The sequence below is a fragment of the Lissotriton vulgaris genome, chromosome 1_1, assembly GCF_964263255.1.
Source record: "Lissotriton vulgaris chromosome 1_1, aLisVul1.2, whole genome shotgun sequence".
Lineage (NCBI taxonomy): Eukaryota > Metazoa > Chordata > Amphibia > Caudata > Salamandridae > Lissotriton > Lissotriton vulgaris.
Window position 1 is genome coordinate 605056996 of NC_141685.1, and position 16217 is coordinate 605073212.

A 16217-nucleotide genomic window follows, 5' to 3' on the forward strand; every position below is an offset into this window, starting at 1 on the left:
CTGTGGGTTCCTGACTTTTTTGACATAAACATGTAACTCCATGTAAATGTGATTCTTTTTCAAAAGTCCCAATGCATTTCGGGTTTGTTAGAAAAACCCTTCGTCAGGGGAGTCAATTGCGTAAATGTGGTGATCCTCAAAATCAGAAGTGCGTCCACAGTAATCTAAAACACAACAATATGCAGTGAATATGCTGCTATACATGTAGGATTTGCACCCCAAGATGTGCTGTTTTTTAAAAAGAAATGGAGAAGAACGTGCTCACTTAAATAGTAATAACCACAACCCATATAGATGCTGAAAAAGGCGCGTTAAAGTAATGTGAGGAGATAAGTAATTGAGGTCTCGAAAAGCCCAGAAGAACAAGGTAAGCATGAGAGAATGAGCTTGCCTGAACACTCCGAAAAAACGAGGAGTGCAGCAATAAATACCTTCCAGCTCAAAGTTATGCCAATCTGCCAAAAAATAAGAATGCTCTAATGAGAAATGCATGATACGAAAGTCCGCGTGAAAAAGTAAACAATTGCCAAAGTAGGCTTACCGGAAGCCTGAAGAAGTTCTCGAGAATCGAGGCCATTGCTACAAAGTGTGAAGATTTAAAGACGCATATCTTTAATTTTAAACAAAGGATGCATTTAGTTGATATTATACAGAGCTCTTGAGTTCTCCTTCGTCTCACTTGAGTAGTTGGTCCATTGCCAAAATCCACAAGTAGCAACAGGATACGTTTCTTCCATACAAGTGGAGTGAGGAAGCAGACTTTCTATACGTGCCGTGCAGGAGTAGCTCGCATTTCCTTCACACACAGCATGATGCAGCAAAATTGCAAGTTGTCTCTGCAAACGTGGGCGGCAGAATACACACACCCAAATACACACGCATAGACTGCGAAAAAGAGGGCACTGATGCTTGGCGTGGGCTGTGCTACAGAAGGTTATGAATACTGTTAGAGATATGTATATTGGCAATGCCAATAGAGAGCACTTGTCATGTGTGAAACCTTCAGCCAGCTATTACTTTTTAGCCACAGGAGATTGCATTCTGGGACTTGTAGTCTCCCTTTTACTGCTGTACATAAGGACTAGAAAATATGAAAATCAAAAGCGCTGTTATCTGGGAAGCCTGATCCAGATATGTCAGGTGGCATTTGTGAGCTAAGTCCATCTTTAACCCTATGTTGGAGCAGCACTAGCACCATTTGCAGCACTCTGCCTGCAGCCCAGGATCTTTACTCTCAAGTTGCTGCCATTGGCAGAACTGCACCCAGTGACTAGGCTCTGAGATCACAGTCCTGTCGCGGTCTCATTTTGAAGGTAAATGTATAGTTTGTTTTGGTTTTTTACATCTACTTCTCAAGGTTAAAGCTATTTTAAATTGCTGATGTTCAGCTGTTGGATGAGAAACCGCATTTATATTTCACTGAAAAAGGATTTGTACTCCCGAGTCCCCTTTCCAGTGTTTTTGCTGGTGCTGAATGACGTCTGAAATTGTCCAATGGTGGCTGTGTGTTAATTATGTAGTTAGGGTTATTTTCCATTGCTTCTGGGACTTGTAGTTTATGAGGGGTGCAAATACAATACAAATTTATCTTAACATGTACCTTTCTCCTTGCCACAGCATTTTGAGTTGTTTGTCCTTGTGCGTGTTGTGTGTGTGTGTGCGTGTGCTTGCTCACACACACCCTGTTCTAAGATATGTATCTTCCATACAGAGTGTAGTGCTTTTTCTGATCCTAAGGCAGGTATAGACCTGGGACACGGAAGTGATCCAACTGGGACAGATACATTAATTGTAACACATAGTACAGGTGCACTTAGGCTTGGGCCAGGACACAAACTAACATTGAAACACAGAAAATGGCAGAGGAACACACTGACACTGGCCAGGAATACACTGACACTAACAGGGTTGATACTGAATAAGTTGCAGAAATTCCCTGGCAATGAGACATGTTACTAGTTACACGGTTAATTAAAGCTGGAGATACAATCTCTTTGGCAATGATACATAGGTAAGCGGGCCAATGAGGCAGAGCTTCACTGATGCTGGGACAGACAATGATACAGTGATAATCTGTCACATGAACAGTGGGGCAGGCATGCACTTTGAAATACCCTGAGAGCAGTATAGGTACACCTGGACAGGAATACACCGAGGTACATACAATCCCTGCTCACTAAGACTTCTGCTTTGTCTCTGTTCGGGTCAAGGAGGTTCTTAGTCATCAGTTGATCGACTACTCACAGATGTTTGGTAGTGAGATGCAGATGAAGCTTGCAGCCAGATAACTATTTGAGTGCCAGCATCGTCAGAGTAACAAACATGAAAGGATTAGGTGCAAAAGGCTGAACATAAATGATGAAAATTAGTAATGGCCCAAACGTAGCTCTGCTCTCCACCGTCGACGATGGAGGGCTATAGTGGAGGCTAGACTACAAGCACATCATATTGGACATGGCTCTGCGACTCTGACCCTACAGGCCTCGTGATAGTGACAACCAAACAGAAGTATAGATTGCATCCCCTATGAAGTGAGTGAGTCCTTGGGAGAGGTCATATCTAAACAAGTAATTGCGAGACCTATTGCATTGCAAATGCTTGTTTGAATTGATATATAATGCTGCTCTGGATTTAGCATTACATGCTCCAGGTGATCAGAGGGTGAAGCTCTGGTCCGGTGACATGGTAATTTGCACTTCAAATATTTTAATACTTGCTGGCTGTTTTTTTCTTTCATTATGTTAGACTTTCATGAGCATTCCTGAGTGTCTGATTTCTTTAACAAAGGTAACCCTTTGGTAATCCCTTTGTTTTCCGTCAGCGAACCGAAGTCCTACCTGATGCTCTTGCAGAAGATTCTCTTCACAGTGGCAGTCATGGACACAGCGGTGTTCACTGCTTGTCTACTCCGTCAGCGAGTGGGTGGAAGAAACTGCAGCGAGCAAGTGTTTTGAGAAGACCACCTTTATCAGGTCTTTCATCTACCATCAGGCAGCTCACAACCGTCACACGACCAAACGCTATAGGATGCCTTATGGAAAAATATATCTAACAATGTTTATGTTAATGTAGGCGGACATGCATATTTTTTAGAAGCCCTGATTAACACTTTATTTAAAATGAATTACAAATATTGAAAATTTAAATAAGTGAACATACGCAAGACCTTGGTCTGTGAAATATTTTTGACATAGACTTTCATTTTTTAATGCTTTGAGCTTTCACAATTTTTGGAATAATTCTATAATTGATTAACATCAAAGGGTATTGTGGTTAGGAGCTCTAGTGCCGGACTTTTTCTCTGATACCAAACCTTAAATCTCACCTGGCCTCTGTTATTACTTACGCAAGGAGACTGAGGGCTTCATTCACATAAATAACTTAAAAGTACATGCTGAGATTTACAGCTCCACCTGAACGAGCTTTTACTTTCAGTTCACAAATATTCCCAGAAGTCTGAGCCAGGTGCAGGTTTCTTTCTGGGAAGTCATATTTCACGTTCCTTAGGCTCCTGTTCCTTCTGTGAGTAATTCTACTTACCATAAAATTACGCACATGGACTCGGCTGTGTAAATGCACAGCATTTTTCCTCGTGATCAAATCCTTTTCAGTATATCCCAGCAAATACGGGGGTGAGCTATTCCCCTTCCTCTCCCTCAATGATAATTACTGTAACCTTCCAACCATTTCCAGGGTGGAAAGGAGTTGGATTGGGGTATGTGACTGCCCACAATCGTGCTTTTATGGAGTTCTAATGCCCACTTTGCATGCGTATTTACTACCACCAGTGCTTAATTTGAGCCAGTGATCTCCAGTGCTCAGGACCAGCATTTAATCAACACCATGCTTTTCATGAGCACCAGTTAGAGACACATTCATTTTTGGCAGGCAGGGATCACAGGATGTTGAGCTGACGCAGAGACTCGAACCAGGTTCCTAGCTCCGAAAGACGGCATTTTTGGCCATTACACCACATCCTCTCCCCACTTTCATGGTTAGTGGTTGGTTCTTTTTTAGGCAGCGCTAACAGGAGAAATAGACTGAAGGAAGCTGCCTCCTGACGAGAGCCCAAGTACTTTTTTCTTTTTTTTACAAATCAGCCACTGACTACTATGAATAAATCTGCAGTAGTAAACACATTTACGCCTGCCAATAATCCCTTTGGAAATTCCTGGCATGCGTAATGAGTTATTTTAGGCTGTAAACCTGTGTTTATGACCAAAAACATCTTTGTGAATAATACTCTAATTATTTTTTATAAATCTGTCAAAAGATTGTATATTGGTGTCAGTAAGTGACATTGTTAAATGCCTGGTGTGTGTGCATGGTGGTTGTTGTATTGACATGCACTGGTATGGGTGTGAATATATACCGGTAGGTGTTTCCATTTGTGAAGGTGTTTGGCTGTCTATGTATATATGGGGATGGCTGTGTCAAAATGCATTTCAAATAAGATATGTTTGTAAAATAATGTTTATAATTGTATGACTAAATTCATGACAGTGTAGAGCATTGTTAAATGGTGATTTGTAGGAGTATGATAGTTATTGTGTTCACATATGATGGTGACTGTGTGGGTGCATTATGTTTGTCAACGCTGCCTTGTACATAAGGTTCAGCCCCTATCGCCACCACATCTATATGCACCTTAGTTCCTTTAATGAGATTAACACCACTGTTAACCATAGAATACAAAGGAAAAGCAGGATTGGATGAAACAGGGCTGTTATCTTCAAAGCTGTCTTGGACCTTAGCGGCTAGACCCACTCCATCAGCACTACCTGCAAAAGGAAGCTCTCTCACAGCAGTGCCATGCCAGTGCTCTCAGCCCAAGCAGTATCACTCTCTTCTCAATACAGGAAGGTTCCCCTGCAATGCGTCATCTGTTGGGCTTTAAGCTGGTCTTAGTTCTCAGTTTATCATTAGGTAGCATTCTGGGAGGTGTAGTTTAGCTTTTCACAAGCCACAAATCTTAGCATGTAAACGCTCCTGTTGGCTAAAGCTATGAATAGTTGGAGGTGTTCAATTTGACCTAGGGGAAGTTGTAAACTCTGTGCTGCAACCCAGTGAAATGTTGTTTTTCCAGAGCTGACTTGGTTTTAGAAATGCAAGCAAACAAAACCAAATAATGCTCTTTACACAACGGTATACAAACAATGTATATCCAGTGCCACGGAGTGTACGGCGTTTTCCACATAATAATGAATATGCTGAATTTGCTACATAACTCATCAACTGCTGCATAGTCTTCCGATTTTGATTTAAAAAAAATATTAAAAGTTACAAGAAACAGGGGAAGGTCCTTCGCAAAAGTTGGCTGACCATCTTCCACGCGCTATTGCTGTGTATGGTTCTTACACTGGTACTGATGAGGTGAAATCCTGTCCCTGGCAGTATTACCATGAGAAAACAGGACAAAAGAATAAGGTAAGATAGTCATAAAAGGTCTCGCATTACGCCACATAATGCAGACTTTCTTAAAGCACCATACATTTCTTAACAAACTTCTCAACAAAGTGCATCGTTTTTCTCTTTGTAATATTTTACACGCAATCAGTTTTATGATTTTCATCATGAATAAAAGAACAAAAACAAAGTTTTACCTGTCAAGTGAAGCTGCCGGTATGCAGCACAGTTCGAAGTTTTTCAACTCCGCCTGCTCGTGGCCTTTTCCGCTGATGGAGGGAGCGCAGGGGCCCCTCCCAACCTGCACCAGGGCATACCCTCGACGGAGCTGGGAATGTTGGCACCCTGTGCCAGGCTGAAGACAAGGGGCTCAGACTGGTGTCCAGAGGTGCCCGGCTGATGACGGGAGGTGAAGGGATGCGCTCAGGCTGGCGAACAGAGGCACCCAGGCTGGTGAAGGGAGGTGCCCCTGCCTAGGCTGGGGAAAGGAACTTGCGCAACCCCCTTGAGTTGCAGGTCAGCAGTGTTTGTGACCTATTTCATCAGTAGTCGGGCTTCCTTTGGAGACTTGCCCTGGCTGCAGGCAGCGACACGCCGAGGGCACTGAGAGGTCTTATCTGCAGGCATGCACAAGGGTAGCGCCTCGGGCATACACCGCTACCAGAGTTAATTCACCAAATTTAGGCAGGAGACTGTAAGGTTTTTTTGAGGGGGCCAAAATGGCTTTGTCTTTACAAAAAAAAAAAAAAATCTCATCTTCAAAGTTACTCCATTTTAATTAAATTCTAATTCTGTGAGTTTTTTCCTACCTCTTCAGCTTACCTGCTCGAAAAGACGGCAAGCCAAGTGCACAGAGAATTCTTGTCGGTAAATTACTTATTTAAGGATGCCCTTCCCCCTACCCAGTGCCTACTGCAGACCCCTTTTCAAACAGGGCTTCCCCACCTCCTCCCCTCGACTCGAGCACAATGACTCAGAGTGAAAACAGAGGAAAGCGTGTGAAGATTGGAGCCGTGCTGGGGAAAAATCCTAAAACCCGTCACAGGAGACGTGATGTGTTGTTGGAGATTTCTTTTTAACTGCCCGTCCCCGGTTGATATTTTGGCAACTTTTCTGCTTTGGTTGATAACTCACCTCATTGCAACTCTAATTGGAAAATGTAAATATCCACGTTTATGTTGCAAACTCAGCATCTTCTTTGATGCCCCCATACACCCTCCCCCACTCTCAAAAATTTCACAGGACTCTCACAAGCACACCTATCAGTTGGCCAAGCATTCAGTTATTCCACGAATCCGGAGGGGTAGGGCATTCCAAAGCTTAGCTGCAAGGTACCGGAAGGAGCGGCCTCCCATCCGGGCTTGTTTAATACGGGGGACCACTGCCAGGTTCTGGCCCTCCGAGCGGAGAGTGCGTCGAGGGCGGCGTGTATGCGGTCAAGAGTGGGCATAACAAGGGTGGGGAGGCGTTTTTCAGAATTCTGAATGTGAGGCATAAGGACTTGAAATGAATCTAGCCCCTATTCCTTCTCTGTTCTGGGTCCTCCACTGCCACATGTTCTGCTTTTCTACAAATAATAATCACTGACACTTGTCTGTTCTCATTTGTATTTCAGCTGTGTATTTCATTTTTTTTGTATGATACATTATGGGGAGGTCCCAGGTAAAAACCGCTATGTTGTCATAATAACACTGAATTAATAAAATAATGCATACATTTTACATGTTGCATGCCTCAAGGCAGACTGGCTACAGGCTATATTTTTATAATCCCAATAGCCAAAAGGGCCCACATTAATTTTACATTTAAAAATAGCATAATGTCTATCAGTTTCTGATAACCTTAAATCAGTATTGTTAAGAAACTAGTACTGACCATTTATACTTTTGCTCACGTGAACAGATGAGATCTGAAACTAGCCTTGAAAAGTGACTTAATACGACTCCATATTGCAGTAGGTGAGTGAGTTAGTGCATCAAGCGAGCCCTGTCCTCTGCCAGGATGCGTTTCCAACAAGACACGTTTGGGGCCAGGTGTTGACCTTAACAAACATAATTTTCCAAATGCTACTCTGAAAAACATTATAGACATAGATGATCGGGAACTTGTGAAACATGCGTTTGTCCGAGCCTGTCACACTAACTCTGTAGCAGAAAATCGTTTGTATGCCTATAAGAAAAATTTTGTTCGGATAAAAGCACTAGGGTCCAGATTACTTTGCATCAAGGGGCATGATTGCGGCAGATTAGATCAAACACGCACAAATGTATTAGTGCAAATCAGAATCTACTAAAATTACCAGACTGGAATTTGCATCAAATTTAACGTGCGCTTGAAGCAGGTGTAACAAAATTAAGATTTGTGTGGGATTCTTTTGAGATTGCCCAGGCACTGATGTACCCTTAAAAATCAATGCTAAATATTTCAAGGAAATTGACTTGATGTTTAGGGAATTTGCTTGAACTAAAAAGGTGTCAAGGGTTAAATTGCCCATACTACAACTAGCGATAAATCAAGGGGGTCTAGCCTTACCAAATATCCGTACCTACTATGAGGCAGCATTATTAGGTCTTACAGCACGTCTATTGGAACCTAACGATCAGATGGACACATATTTAATTAAGCCAGGGTTCTTGGAATATATGCAGATCATACATTTTATTAAAAACTATAATCTCCTGCCAAGCGGGGTTCCAATTGCCCTGGTTAATGCTCCATATAAAGTACCTACGAAGTGCAAAGAAAAGTACTGGAGGCATGAATAGGAAATGCCACAAACATTCTCTAAGGCTAAAGCATCTGGTTTACACAACTAAATAATAACAAGCATTGGCATAGCCAATAGGTCTCGCCTTTGGGAACTTTTAAGTGTTTAGCCAGAGATATTGACTTTACCTATGTATTTACCTATGTCTTTAAGCTGTGCTCTATAGAAGTCTGCAGCATGCTGAAAAGTTATAATAAAGAAGTATCAGAAGCATTTTTGTTACCTTAAATATGACCAAAAAAGCACGATGTACAACTGAACAACCATATTAAAAAAGCGTTAAAAATAAAAAAAATTAAAAAAAAAAAAAAGGGAGTAGGAAATTGGTATTCCTTAATTATGAAAGAAAAAGTACTCCCCTTGGTTGATGAATTTTTTGGAAAAATAACTCGAGAGACTAACTGTTCCTTCTCTCATTAGGAATGGCAGGCTATACACCGGGTAGGATGCAAGGCCCTGAGAGCAGCTAATTTTAAAAGGATGGGGCTTCTTGTCACGGTGGCTGGCTTATTACACCCCGAAAAAGCTAAACAAATGTCTTGCGGAAGTGGATAATAAATGCTTTCGATGTCTCTCCCACGGTGAGGGAGAATGGCCTCATATATTTTTTACTTGCCCGAAGCTTGAAGCCTTCTGTAGAAACATTTTTTTAGCAATGAGCCAGTCTATTAAAAAAAAGATCAACCCGAGACAGAAGTGGCTCTCTTCGGGCTCTCTAAAGTCAGGTCAGATTTGACTAAAGCGAAAGAGACGTACATCTCAATCTCCTCTACAGTAGCGCGCTCATTAATTCTCCAAAATTGGAGGTCGGAAGAAATTCTATCTTATCCCAAATAGATAAATAAATTGTCAAGAATAAGGAGATTTGAGAAAGTATATGCTAAATGTGTTGATGCGACAAAAAAGTTTGCAGTGGTTTGAAAGTTTTTTGATAATTTAGCTGTATCATTGGAATCTTAGAACTTTAGAACATTGCACTTTAGACAACTTAGCACTTTAACACGTTGCACTTTAAGCCCCTTACAGGGGAACCAGCTTTGTACTGTTTAAATGCCAAGACTTTGCACATGAAAAAAGTTGTAGACAACTAAACTGATTTTTGTCGTAATCTCGAGGATCATTAGACACAGGACACTTTAGGGTATTTTAGGATGTGGATGGTGCAATTGTTTTTTTTAATGTTTATGAATATATGGTGTTCCGGACTTTCTGTTTTGTTTTACTTGAGGATGTGTCCATCCCTGTTTCAAGGGTTTCAGCTGCTAAATGTATATATTGTGTATTTGCGTCAAATTCAGAGTAGGGATGGCTGTTGTTTCTTTTTTTTGCTTTTCTCCTAACGACCTATGCTATGCTATTTTTGTTCTCTGCTCACCAAAAAAAAAAAAGAGATTGCCCAGGCACAGGGATTTGTACTGGAATGGTAAGCTTCCATTACAAATCTAATGCTAGACAGCACACCCTCACCTCTACACCCTGGTGAACAGCATCTTGCAAGGTAGTATTGTTAAAGAACAAGCACAGGAGCTGACAACACCAAGCCCACCCTCACTGATATTGCTCTGAGCTGTGTTCTAACTCTTGACCAACGCAGCATAGACTATTTGGTTGCTGTGCTGCGTTGCAGGAACACTTTGTAAATCTGGGCCAAGTGCATAACAGGGCCTTATGTGACAAAGGAGAAATAGTGCCTATCTTAAGTAGTGCATGCCCCCAATAACAATCTCCTCATAAATCATGTGCTAGTACAAAGAAAAGCGTCCTAGGAAAAATTATGGTGATTGACTTTGAATGTCTGACATAATATCGACAGACAGAATATCGAAATACAAAAATATCGGCACAAAAATATCGACATCAAAAATATCGGAGTCATATCTTCATAAAGGTAAGTACAAAAATATCGAAAAAATAATATCGTAGTACAAAAATATCGAAATTAAAAATATCGTTTTTTTAAATGTATTAATAATAATGTAAAAATAATTTTAAAATACATATATTTTTACAAATATTAAATAAAAATATTAAAATTAAAACTAATACATATACATTTAAAATAAATAAAACACTTAATAATTTAATGTAATTTTCTTTTTTTTAATTTCATTTAATTGATTTAATGTAAATTATTTTTATTTTTACCCTGTACGCCTGTACCCCAAAAACCCAAAACTGACCCTGAACCCTTAAAATATCCCTGTACCCCAAAAACCCCAAACTGACCCTGAACCCTAAAAATCTCCCTGTACCCCAAAAACCCAAAACTGACCCTGAACCCTAAAAATATCCCTTTACCCAAAAACTGAAAACTGACCCTGAACCCTAAAAATACCCCTTTACCCAAGAACTGAAAACTGACCCTGAACCCTAAAAATACCCCTTTACCCAAAAACTGAAAACTGACCCTGAACCCTAAAAATACCCCTTTACCCAAAAACAGAAAACTGACCCTGAACCCTAAAAATACCCCTTTACCCAAGAACTGAAAACTGACCCTGAACCCTAAAAATACCCCTTTACCCAAAAACTGAAAACTGACCCTGAACCCTAAAAATACCCCTTTACCCAAAAACTGAAAACTGACCCTGAACCCTAAAAATACCCCTTTACCCAAGAACTGAAAACTGACCCTGAACCCTAAAAATACCCCTTTACCCAAAAACTGAAAACTGACCCTGAACCCTAAAAATACTCCTTTACCCAAAATTAATTAATATTATTTAATTACCAATTAATTATTAATTAACAATAACAATAAAGTAAATATATCAGCACATTAGCAGTAATTAATTTAATTTAATAATTAATATTATTTTTCCCAATTAATTAATTAAGAATAACAAAAAATTATATATATAAAAAAATTACTCTAATTAATGTAATTAACTAATTAATATTAATTAATTACCAACTAATTAATAATTAAAAATATGTACAAAATTATATTAATAATTAACTAATTAATATAAATTAATTACCAATTAATTATTAATTACAATATTTACAAACATATATTAATTAATTATTTAACATTAAATTACTTCCCACCCTATTCCCCTATAAACCCATAACCCGCTACAGAACATATTTATCAATTAATCAATTAATTAAAATTAATTAAAAATTAATTCTCAATTAATTAATTAATAATTCCTACTAATTAATAATTAATTTAACATAATTAAATTACTTCCCACCCTATTCCCCTATAAACCCACAACCCGCTACAGTAGTAAAAGACAATATTTAATTAAATTACATTAAAAATAAATAATAAAACATAATAAATACAATATAATATAAACTAAATTTATTTAAAAATTGATATTAGTAACATCGAAGTTATTTATTTCGATATTATTGACATCGATATTTAAAACTTCGATATTACTGATATCATACTAATATTGATATTAAGACTGTCGATATTACTTACCTTCGATATTTTGTCCCATCGATATTTAAACTTCGATATAATTGTATATCGAAATTTAAAACTCGATATTTTGTCTGTGTACCATTGACTTTATGTACCATGAAGTAACAAACCAGAATTCTCTCAGGTTCTGTTCCAATATGCCTTGATGCTATTTACATGATGCTCAGTATAACACCTTGTTGATGGTGATGCTTACAGGAGCCTCATTGTTATGTTATATTATGAGTATGTCACTCGCCTCACAGGGTATCCTGGCTCTGAAAGCTGGAACCATCTAGATTGTGTTTAGGACATGTCTAGGTGGAGGTGAAGAGCCAGGTTGTCAGTTTCTTGGGGAGCTCAAGAACTGAGATGAATTAAATTCAATGAGTAGAACCAGAAATATGAATTTTTTAAGTGTAGTGAAATCTAGCATCTATAAGTTCAAAGTACTAACAGTGGGTATCTGGTTTCGCAAGACCGGGAAAAAGTCAATAGTTAAGGCTAAACGCAATGAAGCGTGGTTCAGATACAAGATGTGGATTGGGATCAGTCTAGGCTTACCTTCAGACTTAAACATTTTTTAAAAAGTACAGGAGAAGGTAGAGTTCAGAGGGGCAAGGCATTAGGCTGTGTCCAATGAGGAATCGTCATTGGGGAGCAATGGACAAGATTTCTGTGAACTCTTCAATGATGGTGGGAAAATACTCTGAGCTGGAGAATCTGGATATCCTGGCTGATGAATTGATGGGAAACTTGTCACCAACTAGACCAGTAAATATTGTGACCTTCGAACTTAGGAAAGGTTTTAGAAGTTGAAAATCCCCAGCAGGCCAAAGCTGCAAGCCGTAGCCAAAAAGGACTCCACAAGGCCTTTTCAGTTCCTCGGAAGTGCCACTGAACAGGATTTGCTGCTGCAGAGGAGAATGTAGTGGGAGCTACTCTGAAGTCTGACGGATGATAAAGCACCTGCTGGCAGGTAGGTACCATTTTTTGTTGATTATTCTGGCACTTTCAGGGAACATTTTTCTTTGTCCCAACTCTTAGGGTTTGGAGGGGCAATGCCTCTAACACCACTTTCAAAGGTAAAGGACCTATGGGACCAACTTCTGGGTTCGGGATTCACTCCAGCAGAGACCAGTTGCAAGGTTTAAGGAGTTTGGAGCTCGTTATGTCCCTGTAGCCCACACAGGAGTACAGCCAACTAGCCTTTGGTGTCACTCTGGTAGCCTTGGTTCAAAAGATGGTCTCTCTACTTCAAGCAGCAAGGCAGGACTCAAGGAGCAGGGCAGTTCCCTGGAGTGCAAGGCAGTCCTTCTGAAGTCTTCTACAGGTCCTGGAGTGTACTGAAGAGTTGTTCTGGAGGTCCAATATTTATACTTGGTCCCATCTTTTGAAGTAGGAAGTCTGGTTCTTGGAATATCTTCCATTCTCTGGCTAAGGCTTCAAGTCATCTAAGGTGACAACGTCTGGTGTGAGGTTCCTGTGCGTGTTTGCCGGAGGCAGCCCTTTGAAATGTAAGCCGACCAGCGAACAGATCTGCCCCTACCATCCTGCCAACACCTACTCACTTTTATCTAACTGTCTGGGACAAATGCACAAGGCCGAAAGCTAAGCTATTCACAGTCATGTGACCCAGGACAATGCAGCACACAATGAAAGGTTAGGACAAGAAAATGCCAATTTACTAATTTAGAATTGTAATTTATTAATCTTCATCATTAAAGAGTATTTTAGATTAAAATTCATTTGAGTCCAAACTTGATATCCCTAGCTGTACCGAATCAAATGTTATCTCTTGTTAAATGTAAGAAGGGAACCCAAAGTTATCCAATGGGAGTGATAGGCATTGCAGTAGTGAAAAATTAATCTAGGAGTTTTTCTCTACCAGGTCACGTAAAATTTAAAAATACAAGTCCTACTTTTTAAATTCAATGCACCCTGCCATATGGGTTTTTAGGGCCTAGTTCAGGGGTGGCTTATATGTATTACAAAAAAGGATTAGGCCTGGAAAAAGGTTTCTTTTGCCAGATCCAGTTGGCAGTTTAAAAACCGCACTGCACTCTGCAATGACAGGTCTGAGACATGCTTTGCAGTGCAACTAAAGCAGGTGGCACAATAAGCGCATTAAGCCCACTAGAATCCTCTAGGTTACAGGCCTTAGGTACACATAGTGACATATAATTAAATTAAATCTGCTAATCAGGTATAAGTCAATTATACCAAGTTCTAAGGAGAGAGCACAAGCACTTTAATACTGGCTAGCAAGGGTAAAGTGCACAAAGTTCTGATGCCAACAAACACAACATTAGGAAAACAGGAGGGGTGAAGTCAAAATTCTTGAGAGAAGACCACAGCAAGGATGACAAATCTAACATGATGTGAGATCGGCCTCTGTGGCTCGGCGGCAGTCCAGTAGTAGCCTCTGTTTCTTTTGGCAAAAATTACTGGAAAACTTTCTAAGTCCCAGCGGTTAGGATTGTGCCTCAGGACTGCACTCTGGCACTTATGCAGGGGCCTCAGGACTTTAGGGAAACCATGTGAGGTTCAGGGGAAGCCAGCAGCAGGGTCCAGGGCAAGTCCATGTGGAACTGGGCAACTCAGCTCTTCAGGAGGGTGGGCTTCACGCAGCTTTATGTGACCCCTGTAACTTAACAGGAGTCCAGCAACTCGCTTTTAGAGTCCACTCTTCTGTCCTGGGTTCAAATGGGAGCAGGTACAGTCCTTGGGGTTTTCCTCCATAGGTTACAGTAGGTTCAGTCATCTTTCTGAAGTCAGGGTTCAGCATTTATAGTCCCTCTTCTGTCATCCTCAGGTCTAACATTTCTTTTAAATAATGTATCCTGGGTTCCACTTTTATGCCTGTCTTACTTGTTGTTGGGGATGACTCCCTAATGAATATGGAAAAAGATCCCAGGGGTGACCATACGTACTTTGGCATAATTTCTTGGGGTGTTGGTGCAATAAATCCACTGTGTCTGCTCTGTCAAAATCCAACATGGCAGAATATTTCTTCCCTTGGATGGAGCTCTGGGCACACCCTTAAGCTGTGTCTGGGGAAATGAGTCGCTTCCCCTGCAAAAGCAGTTCTGGGATTGGATTTCCCTACTGGAATTTGTGCTACTCTGCCTACTTGGACAATAACAGGGGCAGGTCTAGGTGTGAGCTACATCCGCCCGTACAGTTGGTGGCCACATTCCCCAGCCATCCTTTCAGGAGAAGTTCTCCTCTCAAACCCAGGCCTTTTTTCCCTTTCCTAAGAGCAATTCATACCTCCACACAGGTTACCAGGTGACAGTTGACAACTATTTTATCCAGGACTACTAGAAGCTTAGTTAGGAAAAGGCCAACCCTCTAAAAGTGCATTTTTCAAAAAAGTAATCCATCCGACTTTACATTCAGATTGTATTTTAAATCCCTATTAATTTGAACTCGTGAATTATGGTTTTAAATATCCCCAAACTGCATTTACTAATTATAAAGTTTTATAATGTAACCATGTGCTTTTCTATGTAAGAGTGAGCTTTGCCGTGGTGAAAACTACTTTAGAGATTTATCACTGCCAGGACATGTAATACTTAAGTACACATATCCTATTTTTTAAAAACCATGCACCTTGCCCTACTGACATTTAAGGCCTACCTTATGGGTGACTTATAAGTATAAACAAGCACTGGCACAGTCAAGAGGTCTGGCCCTGGCTGCCAGACTTTTTGGTTTTAGCAATTCTTGTTTTCTCTGTCATGATTTATGCAACAATTTTTGTTAGGTAGGCTGGGGAGCCCTCATCAAGCTCAAAGAAATCGGTTGAAGGCAAACAATATTTTTGGGTTTGCAAAAGCACACATTATTATAATATCCCTGGCACCAAAGAAAACTACTTTGTGTATGGATGTACTCCTTGTGAAAAGGTTGAATGATGTAACATTGAAGTCAGCCAATGGCTGAAGGGGACTGCCCAAGCTACATACTGAGGTGGGTGGAAGAAATGTGAATGACACAACAGCAGACTAATGGATGACGTGTGGCTGAAAATCCCTACAACTAACTATGTTACACACATAATTTTTGTCACATCAAAAGGTACTTGATAACACCAGGCCTACAAAAGTATATTGATCTGCTTTCTGCTGCCGGCCTCTTTGCTAATGCACTTTTTTGTAAATTAAAAAAAATCTTTATTACAAATAAATAAGAAGTATTACAAATATTCCTAAAAATTGAAGCTTTCAAAGATAGATAGTGAAGGTTGAATAGATAGTTAGCCAGCCAGAGATAGATAGATAGATAGATAGATAGATAGATAGATAGATAGATAGATAGATAGATAGATAGATAGATAGATAGATAGATAGATAGATAGATAGATAGATAGATAGATAGATAGATAGATAGATAGATAGATAGATAGATAGATAGATAGATAGATTGGAATAAACGGCAGGGCTGGAATTAACAATACAAAAGTTGAATGTCTACATAAGCATCACATGCAAGACCACTGAAAGCAAATATAGAAAGTCATACAAGCAGGACATGCAAACTGAATTGGTTTACCAATATAACTCTAATCCTAAATTAAAATAAATTACCAGCACGATATACAGGAGTCTTAGAAATGTA

General features: G+C 39.9%; 1 protein-coding gene across 1 annotated transcript in view; it reads right to left on the reverse strand.

Moving 5' to 3' along the window:
• Window positions 1-5725, reverse strand: part of LOC147747554 (ferric reductase 1-like) — a 335069-nt gene extending 329344 nt beyond the window's left edge. The window contains exon 1 of the mRNA XM_086954120.1: window positions 5604-5725. The gene's annotated coding sequence lies outside the window, so the exon portion shown is untranslated. The remainder of the gene's footprint in view (window positions 1-5603) is intronic.
• Window positions 5726-16217: the final 10492 nt, after the last annotated feature.